The sequence below is a fragment of the Dasypus novemcinctus genome, chromosome 14, assembly GCF_030445035.2.
Source record: "Dasypus novemcinctus isolate mDasNov1 chromosome 14, mDasNov1.1.hap2, whole genome shotgun sequence".
Classification (NCBI taxonomy): domain Eukaryota; kingdom Metazoa; phylum Chordata; class Mammalia; order Cingulata; family Dasypodidae; genus Dasypus; species Dasypus novemcinctus.
Window position 1 is genome coordinate 106,149,473 of NC_080686.1, and position 17,561 is coordinate 106,167,033.

Here is a 17,561-nt window from a genome sequence, read left to right on the forward strand (position 1 = left end):
CCATTACATACAAGGGAGGCTCCATAAGATTAACTGCTCATCTCTCATCTAAAACCACAGAGGCAAGAAGGCAGTGATATGACATAGTCAAGGTACTAAAAGAAAAGGTTTTTTCATTTTGTCATAGTGTGGTATATCATTGGGTGGAGACCCATACAATGAGTGTGAAAGTGTACCCACATCCTGGGGAGACCTGATATTCTCAGAGAGAATTGTGTCTTTTGAGAGAGTGGGGGGTTCCCAATCATTTAGGGCAGTCTGGTATAGTCAAGCCTTCAGCATTGTTGCAAGTATCTGTAAATCTGGTCCCTCAAGCAGTGAAGATTGATTGTCACTGTGGGTCCTAGAGGAGAGGGAGAGAGGTATAGAATAGATGGAAGCAGGGCAACTGGGATCAATGGTAGTGCTCCACAGATCATGTAATGGTGGATATAGGACATGTTAAGTTACACCAAAAATGTAAAAAAGTCTATAAGCTAAATGTAAACCATAGTGTAAAACATAAGGAAACTAAAAGTTTAAAAATGTGTAAAGGCTAAAAAATAAACCATAATGTAAACAAACAAACAAAAATAATTGGAGGAAACTGTCCCAATTTAAATATTCATGAACATGTATAGTCAAGTAAACCAAGGGACCACAATGAGGATAAAACCAAAGTGAAACTTGCCCAGACACATAATTACCAAACATTCCAATGCCATGGAAAGGAAGGGTTCTGAAACCTGCAAGTGAAAAGCAATGAGTTAGGTAGAAGTTAATCCCAGTGAAAAAAGGGCCAAGAACCAGCAAAATGGTGGTGGAGTAAGAAGCTCCCAGAGTCAGCTCCTGTTACAGGGCAGTTAGTGAAAACCCAGAGCTCTGTGGAGCTATCTGAAGCACCTGTTTGGGGGCTCCAGGAGGCCTAAGAGCATCCTGCAACATCCTTAAAGGAATGGAAGGGGGAGACCACCCATCTGCAGAGAGGACTCATAAGTAGAGTGCTTCATACCTTTGAGGCCAGTGCTCATCCTCCACTGGAGGTACAAGCCACCTCACGAGCTGTTCTGCAGATGGAATTGAAAGCTCCACTTCCCAAAAACAGAGGAGGAAGAGATGGTTGGGCACCAACTTCAGCTACAGATGAGTACATTCAGTGGGCTAAAGTATAATCCTGAAAACAGCTAAAGTTTGAGCCACTTCAAGAAAGAAAGAGGCTGACAGTCACCATATTAACTTGGCACCAGGTACAAGGGGAAGCGGGGCAGACTGAGAACCACAGGGCTGGTGGGGACCGGCTTCTTTCCATTGAGGTCAGATTGCAGCTCTAGCCTAGGCCCCAGTGCCACATCCAGCAGGGAGGAGGCTGCGGGGACCTCTGCCAGCCACTCTGGGAAATTACCAGCTATGCTGCAGAGGCCAGTGTCCTACACTTGTGGTGCAAGCCGCCCCAGGAGCTGTTCTGTGGCTGGAGTTGGAAGCTCCATTTCCCAGGAACAGGGGAGGAGGAGATGGTTGGTTGCTGATTTTGGTTACTGATTGGTGGACTCGGCTGGCTAGGATATAGCCCTGGGAACAGCTGGGGTGTGAATCAGCCCAGGTTCAGAGGGAGGCTAGTAGCCACCATTTTGACTCAGCCCCCAGCATGAGGGGAAGTCAGGACAGAAACTCACAGTGACCATAGGAACTGGTTTCTTTCACTGAGATCAGCCTATAGCCCTAGACTAGGTTTCAGCCCTGCCTCTGGCAGGGAGGAGGCTGGCAGGCCTTGCAGCAGCTTATCCAGGATACTGCAGGTACTTTTACCTGGCACAGACTGAATAATGAGAAGTCTACTAGGGCAACTGCGGTCATCTTGGACCTGCACTGCATAGATTGCTGCTGACACCTGCAGCTCCATCCCCACCCCAGGCAGGGAAGAAAGGGGCACGAAGCCTCATCAGTCTCTCTAGGCAACAACAGTCTAGGCCTGCACGACTTGGATTATTTCACACAGCTGTGACTCTGTCCCTATCCCTGGCAAAGGAGAAAGTTGGAAGAAGCTTCATTGGTCCTGGCACAATGAGGGCAGCTTGAGCCTCCACAGCTTATGGCACCAACTACATGCTTGGCTCCTACTGCACAACCAGCAAGGAAGAAAAGGCAGGAAGCCCCAAAATGAAGCAAAAAACTGCACCCAGAATAAATACTCTAGTAATCCAGATGCGAAGACACCAATAAAAATTTACAATCTACACCAAGAAATGGGAAGCTATGGTCCAGTTAAAGGAACAAGATAAGCCTCCAGATGACATAAAGGAGTTGAGACAACTAATCATAGATATTCAAACAAATTTCCTTAATAAATTCAATGAGATGGCTAAAGAGATTAAGGTTATTAAGGAGACACTGGATGAGCACAAAGAAGAATCTGAAAGCATACATAGAAAAATAACAGATCTTATGGGAATGGAAGATGCAATAAATGAAATTTTAAAAACACTGGAATTATATAATAGCAAATTTGAGGAGGCAGAAGAAAGAATTAGTGAGCTTGAAGAAATGGCCTCTGAAAGTGATACAAAAGTCATTTCTCAGGGAACTAAATGACAGCAAAAGGCATGTAAACATACATGTCAGGGATGTCCCAGAAGGAGAAGAGAAGGGAAAATGGGTAGAAGGAATATTTGAACAAATAATGGTAGAAAATTTCCCAACCCTATTGAAGAACATAGATATCCATGTCCAAGAAGCACAACATACTCTCATCCAAAAAAACCCAAATAGACCAACTCTGAGACACATACTCATCAGAATGTCAAAGGTCAAAGACAAAGAGAGAATCCTGAGAACAGCAAGAAACAAACAATGCATAACATGTAAGGGATACCCAATAAGATGAAGTGCTGATTTCTCACCAGAAACCATGGAGGTAAGTAGACAGTGGTCTCATATATTTAAGATACTACAAGAGAAAACTTTCAGCCAAGAATCTTATATCCAGCAAGACTCTCTTTCAAAAATGAGGGTGAGATTAGAATATTCACAGATAAATGGAAACTGAGAGAATTTCTAAGCAAGAGACCAGATTTTCAGGAAATACTAAAGGGTATGCTAGAGCCTGAAAATAAAAGAAAGGAGAGAGAGACCTGGAAGAAACTCCAGAAATGAAGGTTATATCAATAAAAGTAACTAAAAGTGTCAAAGGAGTCGTTAAAATAAAATATGACAGATAAAATTCAAGTAGTCAGTAATAAACTTAATCAACAATGTAAAGCACTTGTATTCAAAAAACTGCAACTTGATGTTAAAAGAAATAAAAAAAGGCCTGAATAACTGGAAGAACATTCCATACTCATGGATTGGAAGACTAAATATTAAGATGTCAATTCTTCTCAAATTGATATACAATTCAATGCAATCCTGACAAAAATTTCACCAGCATTAAAGAAAAAATAAAAACACGATCACCAAATTTATTTGGAAGGGTAAGGAGTCCTGAATAGCCAGAATCATCTTAAAAAGGAAAAGTGAACCCTCATCTCCAGACTTTAAATGATATTACTTAGCTATAGTGGTAAAAACAGCATGGTACTGATCTAAAGACAGATACAACAGACCAATGGAACTAAATTTGTGGTTCAGAAACAGACCCTCACATGTATGGACAAGTGATTTTTGACTAGCCTGTCAAAGTCACATAGCTCGGGTAGAACAATCCATTCTACAAATGGTGCTGAAAGAATAGGATATCCATAAATGAAACAAGAGAAGAGGACCCCTATCTCACACCTTATCAAAAATTAACTCAAAATGGATCAAAAACCTAAACATAAAAGCAAGAACCATAAAATTTCTAGAAGAAATTGTTGGAAGTTATCTTTGAGACCTGGTGGTAGGTGGTGGATTCTTAAGGAGATAAGAGGAAGACTGAGATGGACTACTGATATTTAATGTATGTAGAAGTTTTAATTAGCTTTACTGTAAAAGTGTGGAAATGTATAGAGCAGATCATAACACACAGTGACTAATACAGCTGGTTTATAAATGAGGATGTGACTGAAAATGGTAGTATAGGTATGTAAATGCCAATTGACAGAATCCTAGAGAATAATTCAGAAACTGGATAGCATGGTAAACCAAGAGGTGGATGAGAATCATGGTTAATGGCACTGATGCAAGTGTCCTTTGTGAGCTAGAGCAAATTTATATCACTACTGCCAGGTGTTGGGAATGTGAAGAAGCATGGGGAAAATACAGCTGGAGTGACCTATGGACTGTGGTTAGTAGTGATAATATAATATTCTTGCATTTATGTGAAAGATGTACTGTGTTGATCTTGAGGCAGTATGGAAAATGTGAGTCAAATATACACTATGGACATGGTAAAAATCAGATGATATTATCTTATTTGTAGCTAATGTTCCACCACAGTGTGGTGTGTTGATGGAGGGGTGTTGTTTGGGAGTTCTGCACATGTGCATGATTGTTTTGTAAGTTTACAACTTCTGTCACAAAAAATATATTTAGGAAATATTAATAGGGTGGGTTGGGAGGAAAACACACCAAATGTAAGATAAGGTCTATGATTAATAGTAAGATTTTGACAATATTTTTTCATAATTTATAACAAACATCTCATGACAATGCAAGGTTTTGGTGGAGGGTTGATGTATAGGACCCCTGTATAATGTTATGCATGTTTGCTTTGTAAGTTCACAACTTTTACTATAGACTTAATTGTTTAGTTATGTTGATATATAAATGATATAAAGATAATAATAGGGTTGGTTGGGGAAAAATACTTTGGTTAGTAGTAATATTTTGACAATACTCTTTAATCATTAGTTAAAAAGGTTTAACAACAATGGAAATTATGGGTGGTAGGGTGAGTTATGAGAGTCCTGTATGATGTTATATATGTTTGCTTTGTAAGCTCACAATTAATATTATACACTTATTTTTTATGTATGTTTATATATGAGTGATATACTTCAATAAACTAATTTTAAGAAAAGGGGGGGCCAATTTCTCATCAGAAACCATGGACACAAAAGACAATGGGATGAAATATTTAAAGGGCTGAATGGAAAAATTGCCACCCAAGAATTTTATATCCACCAAAACTTTCAAATGTGAGGGAGAGATTAAGACTTTCCCAGATAAACAAAAGTTTAGAGAATTCATCACTGCTTGACCAGCCCTGCAAGCAATCCTGAAGTACTACTGATGGAAAGGAAAAGACAGCAAATAGTAGACTGAAGTGGCATGAAAATATAAAAATCTAAGCTAAAGCTAACCATGTGGGTATTTATAAATGGCAATACTATTTTATTGTATATTTTGGTATGTAACTTCAATTTTTACTTCTTACAATTACTGAGATGCAAAGACATACAAAGTAATGGTAAATCTATGGTTTTGAATATACAATGTATAATGATATCATTTGTAGCAAGAACAAAACCCTGTGTAGGACAGTGAGAGTAACAGCGTATGATATTGCTAATGAAGTTAAGTTGGTAGCAGATAAAATGTGATTGTTATAGATTTAGGATGTTAACTATTAGCACCATGTTTTTAATCACAAAAATATATATATGAAATACATTCACAATTAAAAGAGATGTCACTCAAAATGGTCTGATAAAATAATCAAATGAATATTTAAGTACACACTAAAAGAAAAATTGGGGGACATAACAGGTATAAGAATTACAAAGATGAGCAAATTTGCCAAAAAAAATAGCACAATATCAGAAATCATTTAAAATATTAATAGGTTAAACTCTCAATCAGAAGGCAGATGTTGGCAGTATGGATAAAAGTGCATGGCTGGGGGGGGGAGTGGTGGGGTGGGGGTGGTGGGGTTGAATGGGTCCTCATATTTTTTTAATGTAATATTTTTACAGAATCAATAATAAAAAAATAAATTAAAAAAATAAAAAATAAAAAATAAATAAAGAAGGAAGATTTAATCTAAAAAAAATAAAATAAAATAAAAAATATATTAAAAATTTTAAAAAAAGTGCATGGCTCAAGTATATGCTGTTTACAAGAGAATTGGCTTAAATTCAGCAACACTAGTAGGTTGAAAGTGAAGGGATGGAACAAATACAGCATAGAAAAGGGTAGCTTTATTAACATCATATAAAATAGACTTCTGGTAAAAATGGCCGGAAGGGACTGATAAAAGGCTTAATTTGAAAGAAAGACATAAAAAATTATAAAAATATATTTACCTAATGAGAGAGCCCCAAAATATGTGAAGCAAATATTTACAGATTTGAAGTCAGAAATAGCTATTTCTACACGATTAGTTGGAGACTTTTATACAATAGATAGAATAGGAGATTTTCAATAATAGATAGAATTTCTATACGAAGATGAATGAAGAAATAGAAAGCTTGAGTGATGTTTTAAAGCAACCAGACCTAACAGACAAACATAGAATATTTTACCCAACAACAAGAGAATACGCATTCTTCTTAACTATACATTAATCATTCTCCATTGTAGATCACATGTTAGGTCACAAAACAAGTCCCACTGAATTCAATTATATCAAAATCATATAGTGTATCATCCCGGATCATGAAGAAATGAAGATAGAAATCAACAACAGAAGGAGAAATAGAAAATTCACAAATATATGGAAATTAAAACAACACACTCTTAAACAACCAAGGGTCAAAGGACAAATCACAAGGGTAGGAAATATCTTGAGGTGAATGAAAACAAAAATGTAACATAGCAATCTTCTGGAAGCAGAGGGAAATTTATAGGTCTGAATGTTTACTTTGAAAAAGAAGATAGAACTCAAATCAGAGCTCTAATCTTACAACTGGAGGATATAGAAAAAGAAGAGAATAATAAACAAAAAGGAAGCAGAAGGGAGGTGATAACAAAGATAAGAGTGGAGAGATTGAAATAGAGAATAAAAAAGCAATAGGGAGAATCAACAAAACCAAAAGTTGATTTTTTGGAAAGAGCAGTAAAATTGACAAACCATTAGTTAGACTTACAAAGAAAAACATAGAGAGGATACAAATAAGTAAAATCAGAAATGAAAGGGGAGAATATTACTACCAACACCACAGAAATAAAAAGGATCATAAGAATATCCTATGAAGAATTTTATACCAATATATGTGAAAATCTAGATGAAATGGACACATTCCTAAAATGACACAAAGTACCTACACTGACTCAAGAAGAAATAAAAAATCTTAGGACACCGATAACAGATAATGAGATTGAATCTGTAATCTACATCCCAACAAAGAAAAGCCCAAGACTGGATGGCTTCAAGACGTAATTTACCAAAAATTCCAAGAATTAACACCAGTCCTGCTCAAATGCTCCCAAAAAATAGAAGAGCAGGGAACACTTCCCCACTCATTCTGGGAAACCAACTCTCTAATACCAAACACAGATAATGAAACCACAAGAAAAGAAATTTGCAGGCCAATATCATTTACGAATATAAGGTAAAAATCCTCAACACAATACTAGCAATTGGAATCAAAGAGCACACTAAGAATTATGTACATCAAGGTCAAGTGGGATGTATTTCAGGTATGCAAGGGTGCTTCAACATAGGAAAATCAGTTAATGGAAAATACCACATTAACAAAGGGGGGGGGGGGGAAACATGACCATCACGATTGACACAAAAATCCTGTGACAAAAGCCAACACCACTTCTTGATAAAAACACTTAGAAAAGATGAGAAGAGAAAGAAACTTCCTCAGCATAAGGGGCATACAGGAAAAGACAGTGTATAACATACTCAACACTGAAAGGCTGAAAGCTTTCCCTCTAAGATCAGGAGCAAGACAAGAATGCCCACAGTCACCACTTGTGGTTTGGACTGTATGTAGCCCAGAAAAACATATTCTTAAGCTTAATCTTTTCCTGTGTCTGTCAGCCCATTGTAAGTAAGGTCTTTCTGATAAGGTTACTTCAGTTAAGGGTCTTAATCTTTTTACCCGAGTCCTTTTTAAGTAGAATGAAATTTGAACAGAGAGAAAGCCACAGAGGGAGCAGCTAGACGCTGAACTTCAACAGAACCTGGGAGATAAGCAAGAAACCAAGCGATGCCACTCTGTGCCTTGCCATGTGACAAGTGAAGGACAAGGATAACCATCAGCCAGCCCCAGGTTTGCAGAGGATTTGGTGAGAAAGCACCAGCTTGATTTGGAAGCTTTCCTATCCTCAATAAAATGAACCATTAATCTCCCATTTATAATTTGACATATTTCATGGTATTTCCTTGAGCAACCAGGGAAAGTAAAACACCACCTCTTTTGTTTTTATTTTGTTTTGTTTTTAGTTTTCTTTTCACCACTGTTATTAACATCATACTGGAACTCTAGCCAAAGCATTTTGGCAAGGAAAATAATTAGAGGCATACAAATCAGAAAGAAAGAAACAAAACTTTCCCTACATGCATATGACATGGTCTTACATGCAGAAAACCCTGAAAATCCACAAAGAAGCTCTTAGAACTAATAAATGAATTCAGTTAAGTGGTGGGTATAAGAGTAATACTCAAAAATCAGTAGTATCTCTATGCACCAGTAATGAACAATCAGAAGAAGAAATCAAGACCAAAATTCCATTTAAACAAGCAACTAAGAAAATTGAATATTTAGTAATAAATCTACTCTAGGATGTAAAGAATTATACACAGAAAAGTACAAAATATTGCTAAAAGAAATTAAAGGTCAAAAGAAATGGAAGGACATTCCACGTTCATGGATTCAAAGACTAAATATTGTTAGATATATTTTCTAATTAAAGAAATTTACAGATTTAATACAAGTTCAATCAAAATTCCCAAGAATTTAGAGAACTCACCCTTCCCAAATTTAAACCTTATTACAAAGCCATAGTCATTGAAACAGCATGGTGCTGGCACAGGGAGAGATATATAGACCAATGGATTAGAAATGAGAGTTCAGAACCAAACCCTTATGCCTACAGTCAACTGACTTTTTTTAGGAGGTTGAACCTACACATTGTACATAGGAAGAAGGCACTCACCCACTGACCTACTTCTGCTCCCCCCAACTTATTTTTGAGATGCATGCCAAGCCCATTAAATTGGACAAGGAGAGTCTCTTCAGAAATGGTGCTTGAAAAACTGTCTGCAATTATTTCATATCAGTGTTGTCATGAAATATTTCTCCTTTTTTTTTTTGCCTGTCTTATTTCACTAAAACATGAGGTCCCCAGAGTTCATCCATGTTCTGACATGAATCAGAATTTAATTCCTTTTTAGGACTAAATAATATATATACACACTTATATATATATATGTATATATCTATATATCTATCTCTGTGTGTGTGTGTGTGTGTATATATATATATTTGTTTATCCATTTATCAGTTGATGGACACTTGGGTTGCTTCCATCTTTCGGCAGTTGGAAATATTGCCTCTATGAACATCATTGTGCAAATATCTATTCAAGCCCCTACTTCCAATAACTTTAGAATATATACCTAGCAAAGGGATTGCTTTGTTATATGGCAATTCTATACTTAACTTTCTGAGGAACTTTGAAATTATCTTCCATAGGGGCTGCACCATTTTATATTCCCACCAGTGATAAGTAAGTATTCTTACTTTTCTATATCCTCTGCAACACTTGTATTTTTATTTTTGTTAATAGTAACCATTCTAATGCGGTGAAATGGTTTCTTATTGTGGTTATTATTTGCTTTTTCCCTAATGACTAATGAGGTTGAAAATCTTTTCATATGGTTTTTGGACATTTCTATATCTTCTTTGAAAAAATGTCTCAGTCATTTGCCCATTTAATTGGGTTGTTTGTCTTTTTGTTGTTGAGATGAAGGATTTCTTTATATATTTTAGATATTAAATCATTATAAGATATATGGTTTCCAAATATTTTCTCCATTCTGTAGGTTGTCCTTCCTTATACTCTCATGATATATTACTTTGATGCAAAAAAATATTCATCTTCATAAGGTTCCACTCATCATTTTTTCTTTTCTTGCTTTTCTTTAGGTGTAAAGTCTAGGAAACCATTGTCTTACACAAGGTCCTGAAGATGTTTCCCTATGTTTTCTTCTATGAGTTTGATAGTTGGTTCTTGATCCATTTTGAGTTGATTTTTTTAATGTGGTGTGAAGTAGGGGTCTTCTTTCATTCTTTTGAATATGGAAGTCCAGTTTTCCAGTACCATTTGTTAAAGAGACTCTTCTTTTCCAACCGAGTGGAATTTGTCTCCTTGTCAAATATCTGTAGTCCATAATGTTAGGGTTGATTTTTGAACTGTAGGTTCAGTTCTATTGGTCTATATGTCTACCCTTGTCCCATTACCATGCTGTTTTGATTACTGTGGCTTTTCAATAAGTTTCAAGATCAGAGAGTGTAAGTCCTCCAAATTCATTCTTCTGAAAGTTATTTTTGTCTATTTGATGATTGGCTTTTCCATTTCTTTAAAGAAGGCTGTTGGACTTACATTGAATCTGTAAATAGCTTTGTTTAGAATTGACATCTTGGACAAAATTAAACCCTCTAATCCATGAATACAGAATGTCCTTCCATTTATTTAGATCTTCTTTAACTACTTCCAGCAATGTTTTGTAGTTTTCTGGGTATAATTCCCTTATACCGTTGGTTAGATTTATTCCTTAGTTGTTGATTTTCTTTTTGCTATTGTAAAAGGATTTTTTAAAGTTTCTTCTTCATATTACTAGTGATAGAAACACTACTGATATTTTAGTGTTGATCTTGTACCCCCCACTTTGCTGAATTGACTTATAAACTCTAGGAGCTTTCTTGTGAAATTTTTTTAGGACTTTCTATGCATAGGACCATGTACTCTGCAATTTGGGCAAATTTTACTTCTTCCTTTGCAATTTGGTAACTTTTATTTCTTTTTGTTGCCTACTTGCTCTGGTGAAAACTTCCAGTCCAATATTGAATTACAGTGGTGACAGTGGACATCTTTGCCTTGTTGTTGGTGTTAGATCGAAAGCTTTCATTCTTTCTCAGTTAAGTATGGCATTAGCGATGGATTTTTCATATATGCCCTTTAACATATTTAGGAAGATCCTTCTCATCCTAGTTTTCTAAATGTTCTTATATAATAAAAGGAGTGACAGAGTTTGTTCAAAAGACTTTTCAGTGTCAAGATGATCATGTGGGTTTTTTTCCCTTCATTCCATTAATGTGGAGTATTACATTCATTGATTTTCTTACATTGAACCACCCTTACATATCTGGAATAAATACCTCTGGATCTTGGTATATAATTCCTTTAATGTGCTGTTGGATTTGGTTTGCTCATATATTGTTGAGGATTTTTGCATCTATATTCATAAGTGTATTGGTTTGTAAATTTCTTTGGTTGATTCTCTTGACTGTTTTCTTGTTCTCTATTTCATTTATCTCCACACTAATCGTTTTTATTTCCTTCCTTCTCCTCATTTAGGGTTTAGTTCACTCTGCTTTTTTCTAGTTCTTCTAGTTCAGAGGTTAGGTTGGTTATTTGAACACTTTCTTCCTTTCTTCTGTAATCATTTAGAGCTATACATTTCCTTCTATGTCCTGCCTTTATTGCATCTCATAAATCTGGGTATGTTGTGTTTTCAATTTCATTCACCTTAAGATATTTCCTAATTTTTCTTGTGATTTCCTCTTTAATCTGTTGGTTGCCTAAGAATGTGTTGTTTTAATTTCCACATATTTGTGAATTATCCATTTCTCCCTCCGTTATTGATTTCTAGGTTCATTCCATTGTGGTCAGAGAAGATAAATTGTACTGTTTCAATACATTTGAATTTCATGAGACTTGTTTGGTCACCCAACTTGTGGCTATACCAGAGAATGATCTCATGCTCTTAAGAAGAATGTGTATTTGTCCAGGGAGGGTTAAAACAATAGCTACCCTCAAACCAAGGACCCAGTAATCTCAACTTGCTAATCAAAAGCTGTGACCAATGATTGGCCATGCATACCCCTGTTCTTGAGGAAGAGGATTTTTACATCCCTGTCTGTCAGTAAGAGCTACTTAGGGACTGGATCCTGCAGTGGCCTGCTGGGAGAACGGGGGATGGGCACCAGTAGCCATAGTGCAGAGAGAGCAATTTATACTTCTTTTTCATAATGTCTTAGCCTTTTCTTCCCACTCTTCCCTGGATGCTGCATGATGTTCTTCCGGCCTTTGGAGTTTGAAAATAGTTGTTTCAGACAGTTCCTGCCTGTTTAATAGTTATTTTGGTGGAAGGACTGAGTCCTGGAGCTCCCTACTATGCCATCTTCCCCAGAAGTCTTCTGGGTCATGCTTTTTAAAATCCATTTTGTCAATCTCTGCCTTTTGATTGAAGACTTTAATTAATTTACATTTAAAGAAACTACTGCAATGCATGACTTTCCTCTGCCATTTTTCTATTTGGCCTTTGTAAATCTTATAACTTTTTGTCCCTCGATGCTTCCATTAATGCTTACTTACATATTTATTTGATTTTTTGTACTGCACCATTTTAAGTCCCTTTTCCTTTCATTCTACATAAATTTTTCAAATATTTTCTTTGTGATTACCATGGGCTTAAATATAACATCCTAAATCTTAACACTATCTTAACTTCAAGAGCGTGTACATACACTATTTCTATTTCTCTCCATTCCCCCACCTTTTTAGTGAACTTGTAACTTATATCTTTATACATTGTATGTCAAAAACCATACTTTATCATGCATTTGCATTTTAGAATGTTTAAGAAGTAAAAAGTGGAAGTACATACCAAAGAAATACAATAATACTGCCATTTATAATTACACATATGGTTACCTTTACCAGAGGTCTTTATTTCTTTATGTTGCTTTGATCTCCTATTTAGTGTCCTTTTCTTTCAGTTTTAGGAACTCCCTTAAACATTTCCATAATGCATTTATTGGTATGCTTAATGTTGTCCCACAGGTTTCTCAGACTCTATTCACTCTTCTTCATTCTTTCTACTTTCTGTTCCTTAGACTGGATGATTTCAATCATCTTATCTTCTAGTCCACTGATTCTTTCTTCTGCTAGCTCTAATCCATTGCTGAACACCTATAGGGAATTTTTTTTGTTTCTGTTACTGTAGATTTCAGCTCTGTTCCCCTTTCATAATTTCCACTTCTCTATTGATATTGTATTTTTTTTCATCTACTGTTTTCCTGATTTCCTTTAGTTCTTTGTCCATATTTTCCTGTAGCTCTCAACCCCTGAGGTATACCCACTCCCCTTGCTTATCTCTCTCTCTCTCTTTTGGCTTATCTCTTTTGATAAATATGTTCAACAACATTTTATTTCATTCAGTATATTAGTATATCAGTATATTCAGTATATTAACTATGGTTGTCTTCTCTACCTGCTTTTAAAAAAATATTTCTATCTACTTTCTTCTGGTTTGCATTGTTATTTTACCAGATTTTAGTGGTGGGAATTTGGGTTCTATTCCGCCCTTATTCCAGTTTTATTGACCAAAGGCTTTAAGACTATGAAATTTTCTCTCATCACTGCTTCAAATGATTCTGTTTATTTTTTATAAGTACCAAATTCATTATCATTAGTTTTTGGAAATTCTATAATTTTTGTTTAAATTTCCATTTTTGCCTTGGGATTGCTTAAGAAATGTTTCTATAAACTTTGCCAATGGAAGTCATTTTTATTTTTCATTTTGAAATTGCAATTTCTTATTTTGTTTTGGTTGTGTTGATAGAGTGTAGTTTATAATAGTTCACTTTATGGAATTTATTGATAGTTTCTGTAGAAGGTAAACATTCCATGTTTGCTTTAGAAATTGTATTCAATATTCAAAATTACAAGTCTGTAAATTTATCTATCTATCTATCTATCTATCTATCTATCTATCTATCTATGATCTACTTTATTGATTATGCTGTTTAGTTCTTCTATATCCTTCCTTGTTTTTGATACACTTCATCTGTCTTGGAATGAGAGTGGTGTATTAGTGTCTGCTTATTATTATTGCATTTCTCTATGTCTCCTCATATCTTCTGTATCTTTTACCTCAGGTGCTTTATTACTTTGTGCATAGATATTTGTACTTGTAATATCTTTATTATGAATTGTTTTCAGCAATAAAATGTGTTTTTCATTCCACATTAATGCATTTTAGTTGGCATTCTACTTTGTTTGGTTATCAGGATTGCCAGCACTACCTCCTTTTTGTTTCTCTTCTCCTGGTGTAACTTTGTTCTTGCCTTTATTTTAGCCTTTCAGTATCACTGTGTATGTGATGTGACCTTTGTATACTTGATATAGTGGAGCTTGCTGCTGAGGTGAATTGAAAACCTTTTCCTCTAAGAGTTAAATTAAGCCATTCACATTTATTGTTATAACTGATGTGTTTGGTTCCGATTCTCTCATAGATACTTTCCTTCTTATGATTATTATGTATATTATGCTAGTTGGCTACTACTTTATGTGTTACGTTGTCCTTGTTCCTTGTAAAAATTTCTTTATGTATTTATGTAAAATTTTAATTTTTGTTCTAATTTTCACCTTCAAACTTATCTTTTAAAATTACATTCTTGCCCCAAATTTCCTCATTTAACCTTTTACTCCCTGAGTTCTTAGTCCTTAATGATGTCTTCTTACTCCCACTGATTGTCTGCTTTATAACCAAAGAGATTATTCTCTTTTCCTTCTTTTATCCTTCCAGTTTTAGTTCCATTATTTTGCTCTCATAAGAACAGGTATGGAAAATTTCCTGTTTCAGCCCTGATACATAAAAATCTTGAAGTCATTACTCCTCTCTTTATCAAAAAAAAAAAAAAAAAAGCTTGACAGACCAAAACCCAACAGCTTTTCTTGGGCCCATAAGAAAACAGGTCACAGGATAAACCACTACTCCCAAATCAAGCAAGAGGAGTGAATCCAGAGAAACAGAGTAGAGATCTCCTTACCTGTAGTAGAAACTGCTGTAGCCATAAACTTAACACTTAAGGAACACTTAAGTGGTAATTAAGATGAATTGATTGAGGCCAGGTCTGGACTAGCATGAGTGTGAGAAACTTCTGAGAGAATTCAGAGTCTTAAAGGGCCCTTAATCTTTGACAGACCTTCTCTCCAAGGGCACCCATAGGTTCTCACAGGGTGAGGGTCCAAGTAAAACATCCTTCCCTTATGTTTGAAGCTTTCTGGGAATCCCAGAAAAAAATCATATTCTTGATGCTAATCCATTTCTGTGGGCATGGGACAGTTTGGATTGGATTTAGTTGGGGGGGGGGGGCTGTCCTTGGATTACTTCAGTGAGGCATGACCCATGGTGGATCTTGGTCCTCTTGCTGGGTCCTCTAGAAATGGAGGACTGAAAGCAGAGAAACATAGGAAAAAGCAGGCAGAGACAAGAGAAAGCCTGAGAGGCTAAGAGAGAGGTCCCAAAGGCCAGAGACTGGAATCAGAGCACAGAGTTATGGAAAGAGGCCTCAAGAGGCTGAGAAAGAGATCTGGAGGAGAAGAGAAAGATGAGCCATATGCCTGAAAGCCTACAGCTGAGCTCAGGGAGAGAGGTTCATTTGATGCCTTGATTTGGGCAGAGCCGCCAATATGCCCTGCCATGTGCCTGCTTGCCCACAGCCAACCTTTGGTAAGACTGCATCTCTTACATTAGCAAGCTGTATGCAGGAAGGAGACCAGTGTGGGGCCTCCATGATTGCCAGTGACCCAGTCCACTGGATAAATAAGAATGACATTTGGTTCATCTTCTGAGGGATTGTTTCATGTGACCAAGCATCACCTTGCTCTTTGTAGGGAATAAAACAAGAAATTCAAAGATCAGCAGTGACCAGTGAGAGTGTTCCACAGAAGGGCCACATCCCTGAGTACTGCAGCTGGTCAGTGGAATGTAAAAGGACAGACATGGGCTTTACCTGACAAATCCTAAAATGCATGACTCCAGACAGGACAGTATCTAGATGAGGTGATTAGATAGAATCAGCAGGTATGCATCCTTGTATGACCAATGATTAAGATCATGTAGCTAAGAGCATAGACTCTGGGATCAGGCTGTCTATATTTGAATCCCAACTTCTCTGCTTTCTAGCAGCATGATTTTAGTTGACTTTTCTGGAATGTCAGTTTCTTCATCTATAAAATAGGATCAGTCCTAATATCTAACCCTAGGCCCTGGCATGTCACCATGGCATAGTAAACACCAGCTATTGTCGCTATGCATGGGATGTTGTCCCTTTCACAGTGGCCTTATCTGTAGACCACATACACTTACACTCCTGGTGCTTCCATGGTGCATCGTGAGTTTTTGGAACCCCTGTTTTGGAATTGCCTTTGGACTTCCATCACTTATTTGGAAGATCTATGGTGGAAGCAAATCCCTGTCCTTTGTGGGTAGCTGTAACATTTGGAAACAGCCAAACATCATCTGTGCTCATGTCTATTTTAAAAAAAGAGTAATCTATGTGGGGAATGCAGGTTGGGACCAAAAGCTAGATTTTCCTCTGATGTAAAGCCATTGGTTTTGGGATCTACAAACTGGCTCCAAGGAGGGGTTTGAGAAATATAGTGAGTAATGTCAACCACAAGTACTAAGAGTAAAGATGACTTCTGAGAGAGGCAGAACCCCTATAAATACAAGTGCTGGCATGTTTGTTAAGAGAGGTCTTGCTAGAAATTCACCTAGAAATTTTAATTGAGGGTTGAGGCTGGTCATCTTGGCAGACAAAAAAGATGAGATGAGGATGGGAGGAGGCGGCCAGCTATGGCACATGTCAGAATGACCTTTTGTTTGGAGGAAAATAAGTCTGTATCTTAAAGGTTTGAGTGGCCACATTCGAAAACAAGGTTAAAGTAGGAAGAGAAAGGTACGGGATAGAAGAAATAAGAAAGAAAGGTTGGGAGGGAAAGAATGAGAGTACGGGAAAGGTACTTGTGGTAAAAATCCTAAAATACAGTCTGATGTCCCATTTGGGGTTTTTGGTTCAGGTGCTGCTCTTCTAGCATTTTCTTAGAGGTGCTGGGATGAGAGAGCTTTGATTTTCCTGCTTCAGACCCTCTTCTCCGATGTGCCTCCCACAGAACGGGGCCAGAAGCAAAAAGCAAATAATCCTTGCCCACTCTGCCCCAGGCAAGGTTTGTTCTGGCACACGTCCTTGCACAGCCTGAGCTTCTGTTGGGAAGTGACCGCTCACAGAGGCTTCCTTGTACGGCTGGAACGTGCCATTTGTTCCACCGGGCGTCTCCAGACCTTGGAGCCTGAAGTGGAAGGGAGGACAGGAGAGAACAGAGGAACTACTACTGCTCTGCCAAGCTGGCCTCCAGTTCCCATGCCTGGGCTGAACCAGAGGCCCTGCTGTCTCCCTCCTGGGATAGCAGGATGGTTTGAAACTGTAGATATCAGAGCCCCTAAAGCACCAGTGGTAACTTATCTGTTCATGTGTCTTCTCCTCGGAAAGGCGGCAACAAAGCCAGTGCTGGCCTAACCCCTAAGTGATGCCCAGAGGAAAAGGTGAGAAAACTGGGAATTTTCATAGTTCCAAATATACCAAACATGACAATTTCATGAACTAGTTAAGTAAGGGTATTCAACAAACTATTTATGT